At 37.8% G+C, this 16,472-nt stretch overlaps 1 protein-coding gene across 2 annotated transcripts in view; it reads left to right on the plus strand.

The window, feature by feature from the left end:
- Window positions 1-308: 308 nt before the first annotated feature.
- LOC143651587 (hyaluronidase PH-20-like) overlaps window positions 309-16,472 on the plus strand; it is a 56,398-nt gene continuing 40,234 nt past the window's right edge. For both annotated transcript variants that reach the window (XM_077122393.1, XM_077122371.1), the window contains exon 1: window positions 309-565. The gene's annotated coding sequence lies outside the window, so the exon portion shown is untranslated. The remainder of the gene's footprint in view (window positions 566-16,472) is intronic.

Here is a 16,472-nt window from a genome sequence, read left to right on the forward strand (position 1 = left end):
AATTTTGTGGAACATTGGTATTACTCTTCTCTAAATGATGGGATAGAATTCACCAGTGAAACCATCTGGCCTTGGGCTTTTTTCACTGGATAATTTTTTTATTACTGATTCAATCCCTTCCCTCATTATAGGACTAACCTAATAAAACTCTGCTCCCATCATTAATGGTCATCTTCCTTGTGTGTCTCTATGATTCTCTGTGTCCAGATCTTCCTCTACCTTCTCTTATAAAGACACTGGTCACTGGATTAGGGGCTACCCCAATCCATTGTGACCTCATCTTAACCTCAGTGCAGCTGTAAAGACCCTATTTCCAAATAAGGTAACATTCACAGGTACCAAGGGTTAGGACAGAAATTCATCCTTTGAGGGGGATAGAATTCAACCCACAACACCCGAGTTATAGAGACAATCACCAAGGAGACTCCTACCTTGGGTACAGGGGAGAAACCAGAATCAAACCCAAAGAAGCCGGAGTACCAACAGTGTTCCAGTGCGACAAGAAGCAGTGGAATATAGCAAGAACCTGGAGAGACTTCCAAGCCCTAAAGCATAGTTGAATAAGGTATTATGGGGAGTCCAAGGAATGATTTTTAAATGAGGAGAGAGGCATTCAAACTACACACCAATTAAATCAGAAATATGGCAAATTAGACCTGCCCAATTTTGCCACTCTTAGGGTCATTGAAGGGGGCAGTGCTGAGGTGTGGACTAATCTGTCCCTTCTTGCAGCTGCCCATTCTTGGGCCAGAGTACCAGAAAATTCAGTGTGTTCTCTTGACTGTGAACACCAACACTGGGAGAGACTGAGTGTTCTTAGGCACATCGTGGTTCCAGCCCTACCTCTGACCTGGGACCCTATTTTCAGTTATACTCTTTTTGGCATTTTTGTGAGATTTATCTCCTTCAGATTTTAAAACATTTTGCTAAGTCCCTGAAGGCAGCCAGAAGTACCTCACAGGTCATTCAAGGCAGCCATTTGGGAGAACAGATCTCTTGAGCTGAAGAACCCACCTGTCCTCACCTGAACTCTCTTTCCCCTCACCTGAACTGCTGGACTAAGTCCCTCCAGGGCTTCCCAGTGGAACAAATCTGCTTCTGAAATCTGGATCCAAGATATTGCTGGAAATTTGCTTGGCCTGAGGAGAAAAAAATTGAGGGCCACCTATATAATGGGGACCAATACTAGGACCCCATCATAGGGTGGTTATTAGGATTAAATGTGTTAATACACGTGGTGTGTCTAGCATATAGTAAGTGATTGCTGACGAAAAGAGAGATATAAAGGGGTTAGAAGATAGAGATAGAGATGGGGGAGGAAAGGATGGAGTAGGGCAGAAAGAATGGAAGTAAAATTAAAAGTTCAGTGAATTTTCAAATCACTTCTCATATTTAGGGCTAAGATTAAACTCAAGCTAATGCTTTTTGCCCTCTGTTTCCTCATTGCTGTATATCACAAAGATTTGTAGGCTTGGTACTAATTGGCCAAAATTTCACCCATTTCTCATTGTATGTTTCTGAGAAAGTTATTCAATGTCTGCACTTAAATGTATCACTATTGGCAAAGTTAAAATTTACCTCTACCTTAAGGTAAGTGTTAACTCTATTTATCCTAAGTCTTAAGTTCCCCTGATGTAGAAATTCAGGGCTACCAATAAACATTTCCATTTTTCTAATCAAAACTGAGTAAATGAAGGTAAAACCTAAAACATAGGATAATTGCCAGGCTACCATCTCTCAGTGTTTAGAGTAAACACACAAAAAACAATTGATGAGTGAAAAAATAAGAGGCAACCATTCTTTTAATGTTATCTAAGCAAACAGTAGGCCGATGGTTTAGGTGAAGAAATTAAGGCTCTGGGTCTTAGATCCCTTTTTCCCTAAGTGAGGTTGATTCTAACAGCAAAGCATAATGGTTAAGTACACAAGCAGAAAGAGCTCCAATATCTGCATACTGTACTGGACAGTTAAAATATTTAATCTCCACTTTCATAAAAATGTCCTGTTTTATATTTTCATTGCATAATGATCCTGACTTGTCCAGTAGAGGGCAGTGCGAAGAGCAAGGCTTTAGCATTAGTTAGAACTGGGTTTGCTGGCTTTGGATGAGTGGATAGATTGTTTTAAAGCTTATTTTCTCATTTAGAAAATGAGGATAATAATTCTTATCTCAGAGTGTCACTGAGATGTTTAAAATGCTATAATTAATTGTTTAATGAAAATCCTTAGAAGATTCATAATCAGTTGATTGATTTTAGAGATTTGGTTGAAATTGGTTTCCTATAAACAGTTAACCTTATATTTCTTTATGAAATTTTATCAGGTGAGCTGTGTATATTTTAACATTTAAAATTATAACAAATATTGTACATTTGGTTAAAGCATCAACAAATATTACCTATAGCTTGGATTTTTGAAACTATAACTATTACATGTTAAAAATTAAAAGCAAACAAGCTGTGCTGGTTTGAAAGGATATATGCCCCCTAAGAAAGCCATGTTTTAATATAAATCTCATTACTTAAAGGTAGAATAATCCCTACTCAGTACTGTATATTTGAAACTGTAATGAGATCATCTCCCTAGTTGATGTGATTTAGTTAAGAACGGTTGTTAAACTGGATTAGGGGATGACATGTCTCCACCCATCTGAGTGGGTCTTGATTAGTTTCTGAAGTCCTATAAAAGAGGAAACATTTTGGAGAGAGAGATTCAGAGAGAGCAGAGAATGCTGCAGCACCACAAAGCAGAGAGTCCACGAGCCAGTGACCTTTGGAGATGAAGAAGGAAAACGCCTCCCGGGGAGCTTCATGAAATCGGAAGCCAGGAGAGAAAGCTAGCAGATGATGCTGTGTTCACCATGTGCCCTTCCAGCTGAGAGAGAAACCCTGAACTTCATCAGCCTTCTTGAACCAAGGTATCTTTCCCTGGATGCCTTTGATTGGACATTTCTATAGACTTGTTTTAATTGGGAGATTTTCTCGGCCTTAGAACTGTAAACTAGCAACTCATTAAATTCCCCTTGTTAAAAGCCATTCCGTTTCTGGTATATTGCATTCCAGCAGCTAGCAAACTAGAACAGATTTTGGTACCGGAGAGTGGGGTGCTGCTGCAGTTTGCAAATACCAAACATGTTGGAACGGCTTTTTAAATGGATATGGGGAAGATTCTGGAAGAGTTGTGAAAAGCTTGATAGAGAAGGCCTAGAATGTTTTGAAGAGACTGTTGGTAGAAATGTGGACTCTAAAGACACTTCTGATGAGGCCTTAGACAGAAATGAGGTACGTGTTATTGTAGACTGGAAGGAAAGTGAGCCTTGTTTTAAAATGGCAGGTAATCTGGCAAAATTGACTCGTGGCTTTGGCTGGAAGGCAGATTGTAAAAGCCATGAACTTGTATATTTAGCAGAAGAGATCTCCAAATTAAGTGTTGAAAGTGCAGCCTGGTTTCTCCTCACAGCTTATAGTGAAATGCGAAAGGAAAGAGATAAGCTGAGAACTGAACTCTTGAGTAAAAAGAAACCAGAAATTGAGGTCCCGGAAAATTCTGGGCCTACAGAAAGGGAGACTACAGAGTATAGTGTGGATTTAACCAAATGTGGAACTAGCCAGCCATTTCAGAGAAAGTCAGGATCAGACATGGAGTTATCCAGGAAAGATTTGTGGAAACTCCTTATGTCTAATGGGCATGATCCAAGGCTACTGCATAGAAAGCCAACAAGAGTGCTGTGGGACCTGTATAAACAGAGCCGCTGCCGGTCTGGACTGAGGGGTTCAGAGAAGGGACACATTGGAGGAAAAATAACTTCAGAGGCAAAACCGTGGAGGCTGAGGTCTGAAGTCAAGAAGCCTCAGGCCAGGAGAGTGGACCCACCCAAGCCCGTGGAGAGGGTGAGTTTGCCCCAAAGGCAGAGAATGGGCCTTCCACCTCGTTGCAGTGGAAGAGTCATGCCGCCTCAGGCCTTGGAGAAGGTGAAGCACATTCCTTGGGGTTTGGGGAGAGCCTGGCTGCCACCACATGGAGGGGTTGAGCGTGTGCCCCAGAGATGGCAGAGAGCCCGGATGTGGCCCCGATGCTTGGAGAGGGTGGAGCCGAGAGAAAGGTGTTCTCCCCAATATCCCCCAAGGTTGCCTTCAGAGAAAGGCAGGCGTAGGCATTTGGAAAGGGTGGGACTGCCACTTTCTAAAGCCCTGAGGATAAATGAGTCTCAGACTTTGAAATCTAATGGACTTTGCCCTGCGGGTTTTCGAAACTGTATGGGTCCAGTGACCCCTGTGTTCCTTCCTCCCTATGGAAATGTGTCTATGTATCCTGTGAATGTTCCTTCTTTGTATGTTGGCAGCAAATAACTTGTTATGAGTTTTCAAAGGTCCAGAGTAAATGGAGAGAATTTTACCTTAGGACAGACCATGCCTGTAACTGATTTGATGAGATTTTATACTGTCTCTAATTTGATACTTTGTTTGTATTGCTACTGAAAGGTTTAAGGATATCTGATATTGTTATGAAATTAATGTATTTTGTATATGGGAAAAACATGTCTTTTTTAGGGGCCAGAGGGTGGAATGTGCTGGTTTGAAAGGATATATGCCCCCTAAGAAAGCCATGTTTTAATATAAATCTCATTACTTAAAGGTAGAATAATCCCTACTCAGTACTGTATATTTGAAACTGTAATGAGATCATCTCCCTAGTTGATGTGATTTAGTTAAGAACGGTTGTTAAACTGGATTAGGGGATGACATGTCTCCACCCATCTGAGTGGGTCTTGATTAGTTTCTGAAGTCCTATAAAAGAGGAAACATTTTGGAGAGAGAGATTCAGAGAGAGCAGAGAATGCTGCAGCACCACGAAGCAGAGAGTCCACGAGCCAGTGACCTTTGGAGATGAAGAAGGAAAACGCCTCCCGGGGAGCTTCATGAAATCGGAAGCCAGGAGAGAAAGCTAGCAGATGATGCTGTGTTCACCATGTGCCCTTCCAGCTGAGAGAGAAACCCTGAACTTCATCAGCCTTCTTGAACCAAGGTATCTTTCCCTGGATGCCTTTGATTGGACATTTCTATAGACTTGTTTTAATTGGGAGATTTTCTCGGCCTTAGAACTGTAAACTAGCAACTCATTAAATTCCCCTTGTTAAAAGCCATTCCGTTTCTGGTATATTGCATTCCAGCAGCTAGCAAACTAGAACACAAGCCATGTGAAATTGAGTAACAGCAATATTTTTTGTCAACCATAAACATTCCTTAAACAGTAAGGTGCTAATTAGATTCAACCTTCTGAAACTCACTCTCTTATAATTTTGGCAGCTGAGCACATGCATTTTGGTGTTTTGCTTAGTTCTTTGAAGTTACCCTGTGTTTTAGTTTCCGAAAGCTAATGAAATGCAATCTAGCAGAAATGGGTTGGCTCTGCAATGGGGCTTATTAATTTATAAGGTTCCAATTCTGAGGCCATGAAAATGGTAGAAAAAGGCATCATCAAGATGATAAGCTGGACCATGAGGGCAGGCTGGCAGCATCCTCAGCTCCTCTGTCATACTGGAAAGTACATGTCTGGCCACATTTCATTTCCTTCAGCTTCTGGCTTCAGTGGCTTCCTCTCTGAGCTTCTGCGCGTTTCTCTCCTTTAACTTCTGTCTCTCTTAGCTTCTCTGGACCCCTTGCTGTGTGTTCTCTCTCTTCCTTTATCCTCTTATAAAGGACTCCAGTTAAGAGAATCCTCTTAAGACCCACCCAGAATGAGGTTGAGTCACATCTTAATAGAAATAACCTATCAAAAGGTCCCACCTACAATAGGTCTGAATCCACAGGAATGGATTCTAGGGTATATACACCTTCAAATTATCATACCCTGTTAGTACGGTAGTTTTCTTCTTAGCAGAGGAAAACATGAAGGTCATTCCCTCAGACTCATCCTTGGTCCAATGTCTTAAAAAATTCTGAAATTGAATATTCCCAATCCTAAAGAGTATCCTGGAGGGCATTTTCACAGCTGATTTCCCAGATTCTTTCAGAGTTCCTTTTTTCCTGTTCATTCTCTCAGTTGTCGAGTCTCAGGGACCCTCCAATTCTGTCATTCATCTAGCCAGATTCTTACTCAACTGTCACTCTTGCACTGGTTTCCTATTCCTCTTGTCTTAGGTGACAATCAGAACACTCTGTTCTTGGTGAGGAGACAGACACACCTGCCTGGTCTTCTCATCTACAAGGGTAAGTGTGTTCAGGTTTTTATGGAGCAATGTAAAGGGGCTGAGATAATTGTGTCAGGTTACCTACTTCTCACAACACACTTAGAGCACAATCATCACATCTGGCTTTGCTGCAATGTATTTGTTATTTCGTTTCCACTACAATGATTCTTTAAAGGCTCTCATATTTAGATTTTTTCAAAATGTGGACTTCTTAAGGGAGCTTGAGAACATGCTTGTTCATCAATAAATGGCATTGGACGCTTCCTTTTTCCTTTTCCTTCTTTTTTGATGCTTTTCACTGCCTTTCATACAGAAGAGGATGTGGGTAAGAGATAACATCAATTAATAATAATAACAGGAAGAGTTTGCACTTATTGAATACTTACTATGAACTGGGAAGCATGCTAAGTGCCTTATTTGTATTGTGTTACATTTTCACAGACATCCTATGAGGTAGTTACTATTAATATCCTCATTATATACATTTTTAAAACCTGAAGTACAGTGAAGTTTAAATAGTTTGGGCCGGGTACATTGTAAACAAGCTTATAAGCCAGCTTCCAAACTTGTTGAAATGTCAAAAAATTTAAGGAACTAAGTTTGTGTCTCAGTAGCTTAGATATTTTATATACATGAATTTAGAGAATCTTCAGGCATGTATGAATTCTCTTCTGATTACTGACAAGATTAAAGTGAAAAGATTAAATACGTTGCCCAAGTCCACTTAATTAAAAAGCCAGTCCTCTGGGATTCAAAAGTTAGGTATTTCTGATGCCAAAGCTTTTGTCTTTTCAAAGTTGTTAGACCCATCCCATAGTAAAACATACAATTTAAATTGTGACTCTGTGTACAAATACATAAACATGTAATCAATAGAAAAATTTCATAAAATCATAATTTTGCTTTCTACCCTGGCACTCTCATGCTCTCTATTCTATCCTATCTTATTCTGCTCTATTCTGTTCTCTACTCATCTCTCCTCTCCTATTCCATTTTATTCTTTCCATTCCATTCCTTTTCATTCTATTATAGTCTATTCCACTTTTTAAAAAATGCTGATTACAATTCACTAAATCAATTTTATGGCCCTACCTAATGCATATAAGACTGCCAAGGTGATAGGATCTATTTAGTTGATATTTTTGAATTGCTCTTTCTAACTAGAAGTACATGATCTCTGTTGAGGCAGAACTATAGACATCCCAATTTATGAGTAGAGATAAAGTGGCAATATACTGAATTTCTACAATGTGAAATGAGTTTTCCTAGGTGCAACTCTTTCTCTTCCCATATCCTTTTTTCACAATAATATTCTTAAATAATCTTTAATGGAGGCTTAGATTACTACAAGTAATCTCAAGCGTCTCTATTTTGTAAAAACACGCTTATCCATGTTGTTGGTGATTGATCCATGTCCCCCCAAAAGGCATGTTTAGGCCCCAACCTTTGGTCCTGTGGGGTAAACCCATTTGTTAATAGGACCGTTGAAGTTGTTCTTAGTTCAAGTACTCTGAAACTGAATCGGATTGAGCCTTAATCCAAGATGGCTGAAGTCCTTTTAAGCAGAGGAATTGGATGCAGAAGGAGGAAGCTATGAGAAGCAGTTGGGAGCTGGAAGACAGCAGAACCCAGAAGAGAAGGGAAAAGACTGCCATTGTCAATGTCATGTGACAGAAAAGCCAAGGACCAAACTCCAATGACAACCAGCCCCAGAACAGAAAAGAAGTGTTACCTTACCATTGCCTTCAAGTGGAACTTCTCCTAGCATTCAAGCTGTGAACCAATAAAGTACCAATATTTAAGCCAATCCAGTGTATGATACTTGTTGTAGCAGCAAGGAAACTAAAACAAGCTGGGAATTGAATTATGCTTCCCCCAAAATATACATTCAAATCTTAATCTGTGTTCTTGTGGATATGCACCCATCTGTAAAATGGACATTTGAATTTGTTATTATTAGCTAAGCTCTTGACTCATTTGACAATAGGATCTTGAAGACTCTTTCTGATTAAGTCAAAATGAATCATAGTAGCCCTTAATACATATGAATGAAGGTCTTATAAAGAGAGTAACTTCAGACAGAGAAGAAACCAGAAGACAGAAGAAATAGACAGAAGAGAGACATCACCATGTGACAGGGAGCTGTCATTTCCTGAACACTACTGATTCGAAGAGAAGGCATTGCCTTGCAAATATCTAACCTCCAAACTGAGACAATAAATCCTTATGATCAAAGCAAAATCCGGTATGATATTTGCTTTGACCATAGTTTGTTAGCTCTGGCAAACTAAAACACCATGGTAAATATTTCTTTGGTGTTGTTGGGCTAGGAATTCAATATTTATAATTGTTTTCTTGGGATTCTTTAATCTAATCATATGTTGGCATTTATGGATGCTAAAAATTCAATTCTATATCTGCATGCAGCTATTTTTTCTTATAATTTGGAGTAAAAGCAATTGGCCAATAATAGGCAAAATTCAATACTGGTGATCCAGAGGATATACTATTGCATTAGACTTATATAGTGCTCAGGTCCAGACTGAGCTCTTGAAGAGCCCAGGAGGGTGTGGCTGCTAAACTGAAAACACGAGGCACAGAAGCAGATATGGGTTTTTGGGGGCCTATGGACAGAAGTTCATATGGTATGAAGACACCAAGTCTTCTAGCATAATCATTAAAGGCGCCTAGAACTTGATGTTTTACTAAGGTTGTTAGTGTTTAAGACTAAAATATAATCAATGACGTTTTTGCATCCTTTCTCCTCTGGGGAGATTGTTAACTTTCTTGTCCTCTGTCCTTGGCTAAAGGATGCCTGTTATGGGCTTTTAAGAGGGGGTCCAGGCATCAGGAGCCCCCCAATAACATTGATCATAGGACAGATATTGCATCCATACACCACCACAACAATATAAAGACAACAGAATAGTAATAATCCCAAACATAGGGCAGATAATTCCATAAAGAAATACTGCCGAGGCTGGGTAAGAGAATAAGCCAAGTAGAAAGGAGGTCAGTAGATAATTTATCCATATTGTGTATGTGCTCTGGCATGTAATTTTTAAAAAAACATTCTTATTGACAAATCTTTACACATATGCAATCCATACATGGTATGCAATCAGTGGCTCACAATATCATCACGTTTGTGTATTCATCACCATGATCATCTTTAGAACATTTGGATCTCTACAGAAAAAGGAACAAAAAGAAAAGAGAAAAAACGCGTATGTCCCATATCCTTACCCCTCCCTCTCATTGACCACTAGTACTTCCATCTACCCAATTTATTTTACTTCTTATCCCCCCTATTGTTTATTTTATCCATATTTTTTTACTTATCTGCCCATACCCTGAATAGAAAGTGCATCAGACACAAGGTTTTCACAATACATGGTCACATTGTAAAAGCTATATCATTATTCAATTGTCTTCAAGAATCATGGCTACTGGGACACAGGTCAACAGTTTCAGGTACTTCCCTCTAGCCACTCCAGTACACCATAAACTAAAAAGGGATACCTACATAATGCATATAAACTCCATGATAAACTTTTGACTCTGTTTGAAATCTCTCAGCCACAGAAATTCATTTTGTCTCATATCTCTTTCCCTTTTTGATCAAGAAGCCCTTCTCAATCTCAAGATACTGGATCCTGGCTTATTCCAGGAGTTCTGTCCCACGTTGCTAGGGAGATTTATACCCCTGGGAGTCATGCCCCAGATAAAGGGCAGGGCAGTGAGTTCACCTCCCAAGTTGAAGGGGCTCCATCTGAGAAACAGAAGAGGACCTCTGGGGTGACTCTTAGGCATAATTATAAGTAGTCTTAGCCTATCCTTTACAGTAATAAGTTTCATAAGGACGAACTCCAAGATTGAGGGCTCAGCCTATTGATTTGTTTGTCCCCACTTCTTGTGAGACTATCAGGAATTCTCCAAATGGAGAAGTTTAATATTTCCTCCTTTCTCCCCAGTCCCCTAAGGGGACCTTGCAAGTATTTCTTAATTCATTGCCCAAATTACTCTGGTATATATTGGGGTATCACATTAACCTGCACAAGTGAACAAGATCTCACACCTTATTCAAAGTTCCATGTACTGGTGCATGGGTGGTTCAGTGGTAAAATGCTCGCCTTTCATGTGGGAGACTGGGGTTCAATTCCCAGACCGTGCACCCTGCCCAAAACTAAACAAAACAAGTTCCATATACTTATGGTGGTCAAATAAACTGACCATGCACATTATATTAGACAATGCATGACTAAAAATATAAATTTTGCACCAAATAAACATCTCTCCCTTTGGCCTCACACAGAAGTTGAAGTTTTAAAATATGGACAATATCATCCTTTACCTTGTACTCTGATCTACCCCAGTCAAATGCAGATCAACTCCACTCATATCTTTAGTTGAAGTCTGATTCCTTTTTCAACTTGTTAAACAGTTCCTGTATGGGGTGCTGCTGACTTTCATAGCTTCAGAGCTCTAACTCTGAGTCTCAAGTGTCACATAAATCCCCAAGTTTATGGGAATGACTATGTTATATGCAAACAGCTCAGTATCTCAGAATTTAGAAATTATGGTTACAACTCTGGAATAGATATGACTACTGTAAGAGCTTACAATCTACGGCTTACAATGGGCTCCAACCTGACAACCCATGCTCTCAAGTTCAATTTCACTGAGGTTTTATATTATAATTAATCCATTTGAGTGAGGCATGATAATACTTGTCTTTTTGTTTCTGACATTTCATTCAACATACAGTCCTTAAGTTTCATTCACCTAGTTGCATGCCTCACAACTTCACTCCTTTCTGGGGCTGCTGTCCATTGTCTACATAAACACAGTCCCCTCTTCCATGCCTCAGTCAATGTACCCTTAGGCCATCCATCCATTGTGAATCAAGAACACTGATGCCATAAACACCAGTGTGCAAACATCCATTCCTGTGCCCACACTCAGGTCCTCCAGGTGTATACTGAACAATGGGGTTTCAGGATCATATAGTAATCCCACCCCTATCCACCTGTGAAACAACAATACTGCCCTCCAAGGGGCTGTACCTCTCAGTTTCCCTAGTGACAGTGAATAGGTACATCTCTTTCGCCAAATTTTCTCTAGCACTTGCTTCTCTCTATTCATTTTTAAACAGTTTTATTACCATCATACAAACCTACCTAAGTAAATAGACATGACTTTGCCACTGTAATCTAAATGAAGACATTTCCTTTTCTTCTACAAAAAATCCATGCCCCTCCCCCATGTCCCCCACCTGTTGACATTTAGTTTTGGTATATAACTCCTTTGTTATATTCAGTGGAAACATATTAAAATGTTACTGTTGATTATAGACCCTAGTTTGCACTGATTGTACTTTTTCTTATATACCATCCATTTTCAACACCTTGCAATATTGACATATATTTGCTCTCCTTCATGCAAAAATGTTTTTATGTTTGTACATTTAATCACCATCATGGTCCACTCTAGGCAGACCTAAGTTATAATGTCTCGGTTTTCATCCTCTAACTTTCCTCCTGGTTTCATACGTGCCCCAGCCCTTCTCCCTCAATCATACTCATATTCAGCTTCATTCAGTGTACTTACATTATTGTACTACAATCAGGATTGTGCTGTTCATTTCCAAATTTTTATAATCAGTCCTATTGCACAATCTGTATTCCTTCTTCACCAAATGCCCAATCTCTACACAATTTCTATTTCCTAACAACCTTGGATTTTAACTTCAACTCTCAATGTTCCCTCATTAATGTTACTTAGTTCACATTAGTGAGACCATACAGTATTTGTCATTTGTTTCTGTCTAATTTCCCTCGGTACACTGTCTTCAAGTTTCAACCACATTATTACATGCTTCATGACTTTATTCTGTGTAATATTCCATTGTGTGTATATACCACAGTTTGTTTAGCTACTCATCTGTTGATGGATATTTGAGCTGTTTCTGCCTCTTGGCAATTGTAAATAATGCTGCTTTAAACATTGGTGTGTGAATGTCTGTTTGTGTCCTTGTCTTCAATTCTTTTGAATATATACCTAGTAATGGGATTGCTGGATCATATGGTAATTTTCTACTTAGCTTCCTGAGGAACCACCAAACTGCATTCCGGAATGGTTGTGCCATTTTGCATTCCCACCAACAGTGGGTAAGTGTAACTCTTCCTCCACATCCTCTCCAGAACTCATCATTTTCTGTTTTTTTTTGATAATGGCCATTCTAGTGGGTGTCAGATGACATCTCATTGTCGTTTTGATTTGCATTTCCCTGATAGCCAATGAAGTTTAGCATCTTTTTACGTGCCTGTTAGCCATTTGTATTTCCTCTTCTGAGAAGCGTCTATTCCTGTCTTTAGCTCATTTTTTAATTGGGTTGTTTGTCTTTTTGTTCTGAGTTGTAGTATCTCTTTATACATTCTGAATAGTAAGCCCTTATCTGACTTGCGGTTTCCAAATATTGTCTCCCAAATCATAAGCTGCCTTTTTACTTTACTGACAAAGATCTTTGATACACGAACGTGTTTAATTTTAATTTAAGGAGATCCCATTTATCCATTTCTTTCAATCTCATGCTTTGGGTTAAATGTCTAGGAAACTACCTCCTATGACAAGATTTATAAGATATTTCCCTACATCTTCTTGTAGAAGTTTTATCGTTTTAGTGCTAATGTTTAGGTCTGTGATTGCTTTTGAGTTAATTTTTGGAAATGGTGTGAGACATGGATCCTATTTCATTCTCTTGTGTATGAATATCCAGTTCTCCAAGCACCATGTATTGAAGAGGCTGCTCTAATTCCAGGTGGTTTGGCTTGATGGCCTTATGAAAGATCAATTGGCCATAGATGAGAGGGTCTATTTCTGAACACTCAATTTGATTCCATTGATCAATATATCCATCTTTATACCAATGGCATACTGTTTTGACCATTGTAGCTTCGTAATATGCTTTAAGTCAGGTACTGTGAGATCTCCTACTTCATTTTTCTTTCTCAAAATATTTTTAGCTATTCAGGGCACTCTGAATAGGTTATTCAAAGTAGATTGTCGGGATTTTAATTGGTATTAAATTGAATCTATATATCAATTTGGGTAGAATTGTCATCTTAGTCATATTTAGTCTTCCAATCCATGAACACAGTGTGGCTTTCCCATTTATTCAAGTCTTCCATGATTTCTTTTAGTGATTTCTCATAGTTTTCTGTATATAGGTCTGTTGTATTCTTAGTTAAATTTATTCCTAAATATTTGATTATTTTAATTGTTATTGTAAATGGAATTTTTTCTTGATTTCCTCCTCAGATTGCTTATCATTAGTGTATAGAAATACTACTGATTTGGGGATATTAATCTTGTACCCTGCTACTCTGCTGTACTCATTTATTAGTTCTAAAAGCTTTGCCATAGATTTTTGGGGATTTTCAACATATAGTATCATGTCATCTGCAAACAGTGATAATTTTATTTCTTCCTTTCCAATTTGGATGTCTTTTATTTTTCTTGTCTAATTGCTCTGGCTAGAACTTCCAGCCCAATGTTGAATAACAATAGTGACAGTGGGCATCCTTGTCTTGTTCCTGATCTTAGAAGGTAAGCTTTCAGTCTTTCTCCATTGAGAATGATGTTAGCTGTGGTTTTTTCACATCTTCCCTTTATCATGTTGAGGAAGTTCCCTTCTATTCCTATCCTTTGAAGTGTTTTCAACAAGAAAGGATGTTGAGTTTTGTCAAATGCTTTTTCTGTACCAATTGAGATTATTATTTGGTTTTTCTGCTTTGATTTTTTATATATGGTGCATTATATTAATTGATTTTCTCATGTTGAACCACCCTTGCATTCTTGTAATAAATCCCCCTTGGTCATGGTGCATAATTCTTTCATTCTGCTGCTTGATTCAATTTGCAAGTATTTTCTTGAGGGTTTTTGCATCTAAATTCATTAAGGAAATTGGTTTGTAATTTTTTTTTCTTGTAGTATCTTCGTTTGGCTTTGGTATTAGAGTGATATTGGCTTCATAGAATGGGTTAGGTAGCTTTCCCTTCTCTTCAATATTTTTGAAGAGCTTGAGCAGGATTAGTACGAATTCTTTCTTGAATGCTTGGTAGAATTCACACGTGAAGCCATCTGGCTTTTTTGGATGTTTCTTGATGACTGATTCAATCTTCTGTCCTTGTGATTGGTTTGCTTAGGTCATCTATTTCTTCTCTGGTCAATGTTGGTTGTTCATGCCTTTCTAGGAAGTCATCTACTTCATCTACATTGTCTAGTTTATTAGCATATAGTTGTTCATAGTATCCCCTCATTACCTTCCTTATTTCTGTAGAGTCAGTGGTTATGTCTCCAACTTCATTAAATTATGATCTGAGAAAGTGTTTTATATGACTTCAGTCTTCTTAAATTTTGGAGACTTGCTTTGTGACCCAGCATATAGTCCTTTCTGGTGAATGATCCATGAGCACATCATCACATAGATGCATGATCATCGTTTCTTAGTACATTTGCATCGGTTTAGAAGAACTAGCAATATAACCGAAAAAGATATAGAATGTTAATATAGAGAAAAAAACTAAAAGTAATAATAGTAAGAACAAAAATGTGTATCCTACTGTTGTGGAGTATAATGTTCTGTAAATGTCTGTTAAGTCTAGTTTGTTTATCATATTATTCAAATTCTCTATTTCCTTATTGATCCTCTGTCTGTATGCTCTATCCATTGATGAGAGCAGGGAATTGAAGACTCCAACTGTTATGGTAGATGTGTCTACTTCTCCCTTCAGTGTTTCTGGTGTTTGCCTCATGTATTTTGGAGCACTCTGGCTCTGTGCATAAGTATTTATGATTGTTATGTGTTCCTGTTGATTTTGTCCACTGATTAATACATAGTGTCTTCTTTTTCTCTTTTATTTGTTTTACATGTGAAGCCTAATTTATTTGATATTAGTATAGATACTCCTGCTCTTTTCTGATTGTTGTTTGCATGAAATATCTTTTCCCAACCTTTCACTTTCAACTTATTTTTGTCCTTGGGTATAAAATGAGTCTCCTGTAGACAGCATATAGATGGGTCCTGTTTTTTAATTCATTCTGCCAATCTATGTCTTTTGATTGAGGAGTTTAATCATTAATATTTAATGTTATTACTGCAAAGGCAGTAGTTTCACCTAACATTTTGTCTTTTGAATTTTATATGTCACATCTAATTTTTTTCTCTTTTTACCTTTACTGATAGTCTTCATTTTTATACTCTTCACCAGACCTCTCTCTTCTGCCTTTTCCTCTCTGTCTATATTGCAGAGCCAGTCTCTTAGTCACAAATTCTCTCAGTGATTGTTTGTCTGAAAATATTTTTTTTTTATTTATGCAATGGTAATTTTATTCAGCAATCTTGATGACATCAGTAGTGATGATTAAGCTCTTTTTTTTCCATTCTATATATGCAATCAGTAATTCTTAATATCATCACATAGATGTATGATGATCATTTCTTAGTACACATGCATCGATTTAGAGAAAGAAATAGCAATACAACAGAAAAAGAAATAAAATGATAATGTAGAGAAAAAATAAAAATAGAAATAAAAAATACAAAAATATATAAGAAAAAAAAACTATAGCTCAGATGCAGCTTCATTCAGTGTTTTAACATAATTACGTTACAATTAGGTAGTATTGTGCTGTCCATTTTTTTTTTTTTTTTTTAGAAATCATACCATTCTACATATGCAATCAGTAATTCTTAACATCATCACATAGATGCATGATCATCGTTTCTTAGTACATTTGCATCGGTTTAGAAGAACTAGCAATATAACCAAAAAAGATATAGAATGTTAATATAGAGAAAAAAACTAAAAGTAATAATAGTAAGAACAAAACAAAACAAAACAAAACAAAAACATATAGCTCGGATGAAGCTTCATTCAGTGTTTTAACATGATTACTTTACAATTAGGTATTATTGTGCTGTCCATTTTTGAGTTTTTGTATCTAGTCCTATTGCACAGTCTGTATCCCATCAGCTCCAATTACCCATTATCTTACCCTGTTTCTAACTCCTGCTGAACTCTGTTACCAATGACATATTCCAAGTTTATTCTCGAGTGTCGATTCACATCATTGGGACCATACAGAATTTGTCCTTTAGTTTTTGGCTAGACTCACTCAGCATAATGTTCTCTAGGTCCATCCATGTTATTACATGCTTCATAAGTTTATCCTGCCTTAAAGCTGCATAATTTTCCATCGTATGTATATACCACAGTTT

The sequence above is a fragment of the Tamandua tetradactyla genome, chromosome 1, assembly GCF_023851605.1.
Source record: "Tamandua tetradactyla isolate mTamTet1 chromosome 1, mTamTet1.pri, whole genome shotgun sequence".
NCBI classification, from domain to species: domain Eukaryota; kingdom Metazoa; phylum Chordata; class Mammalia; order Pilosa; family Myrmecophagidae; genus Tamandua; species Tamandua tetradactyla.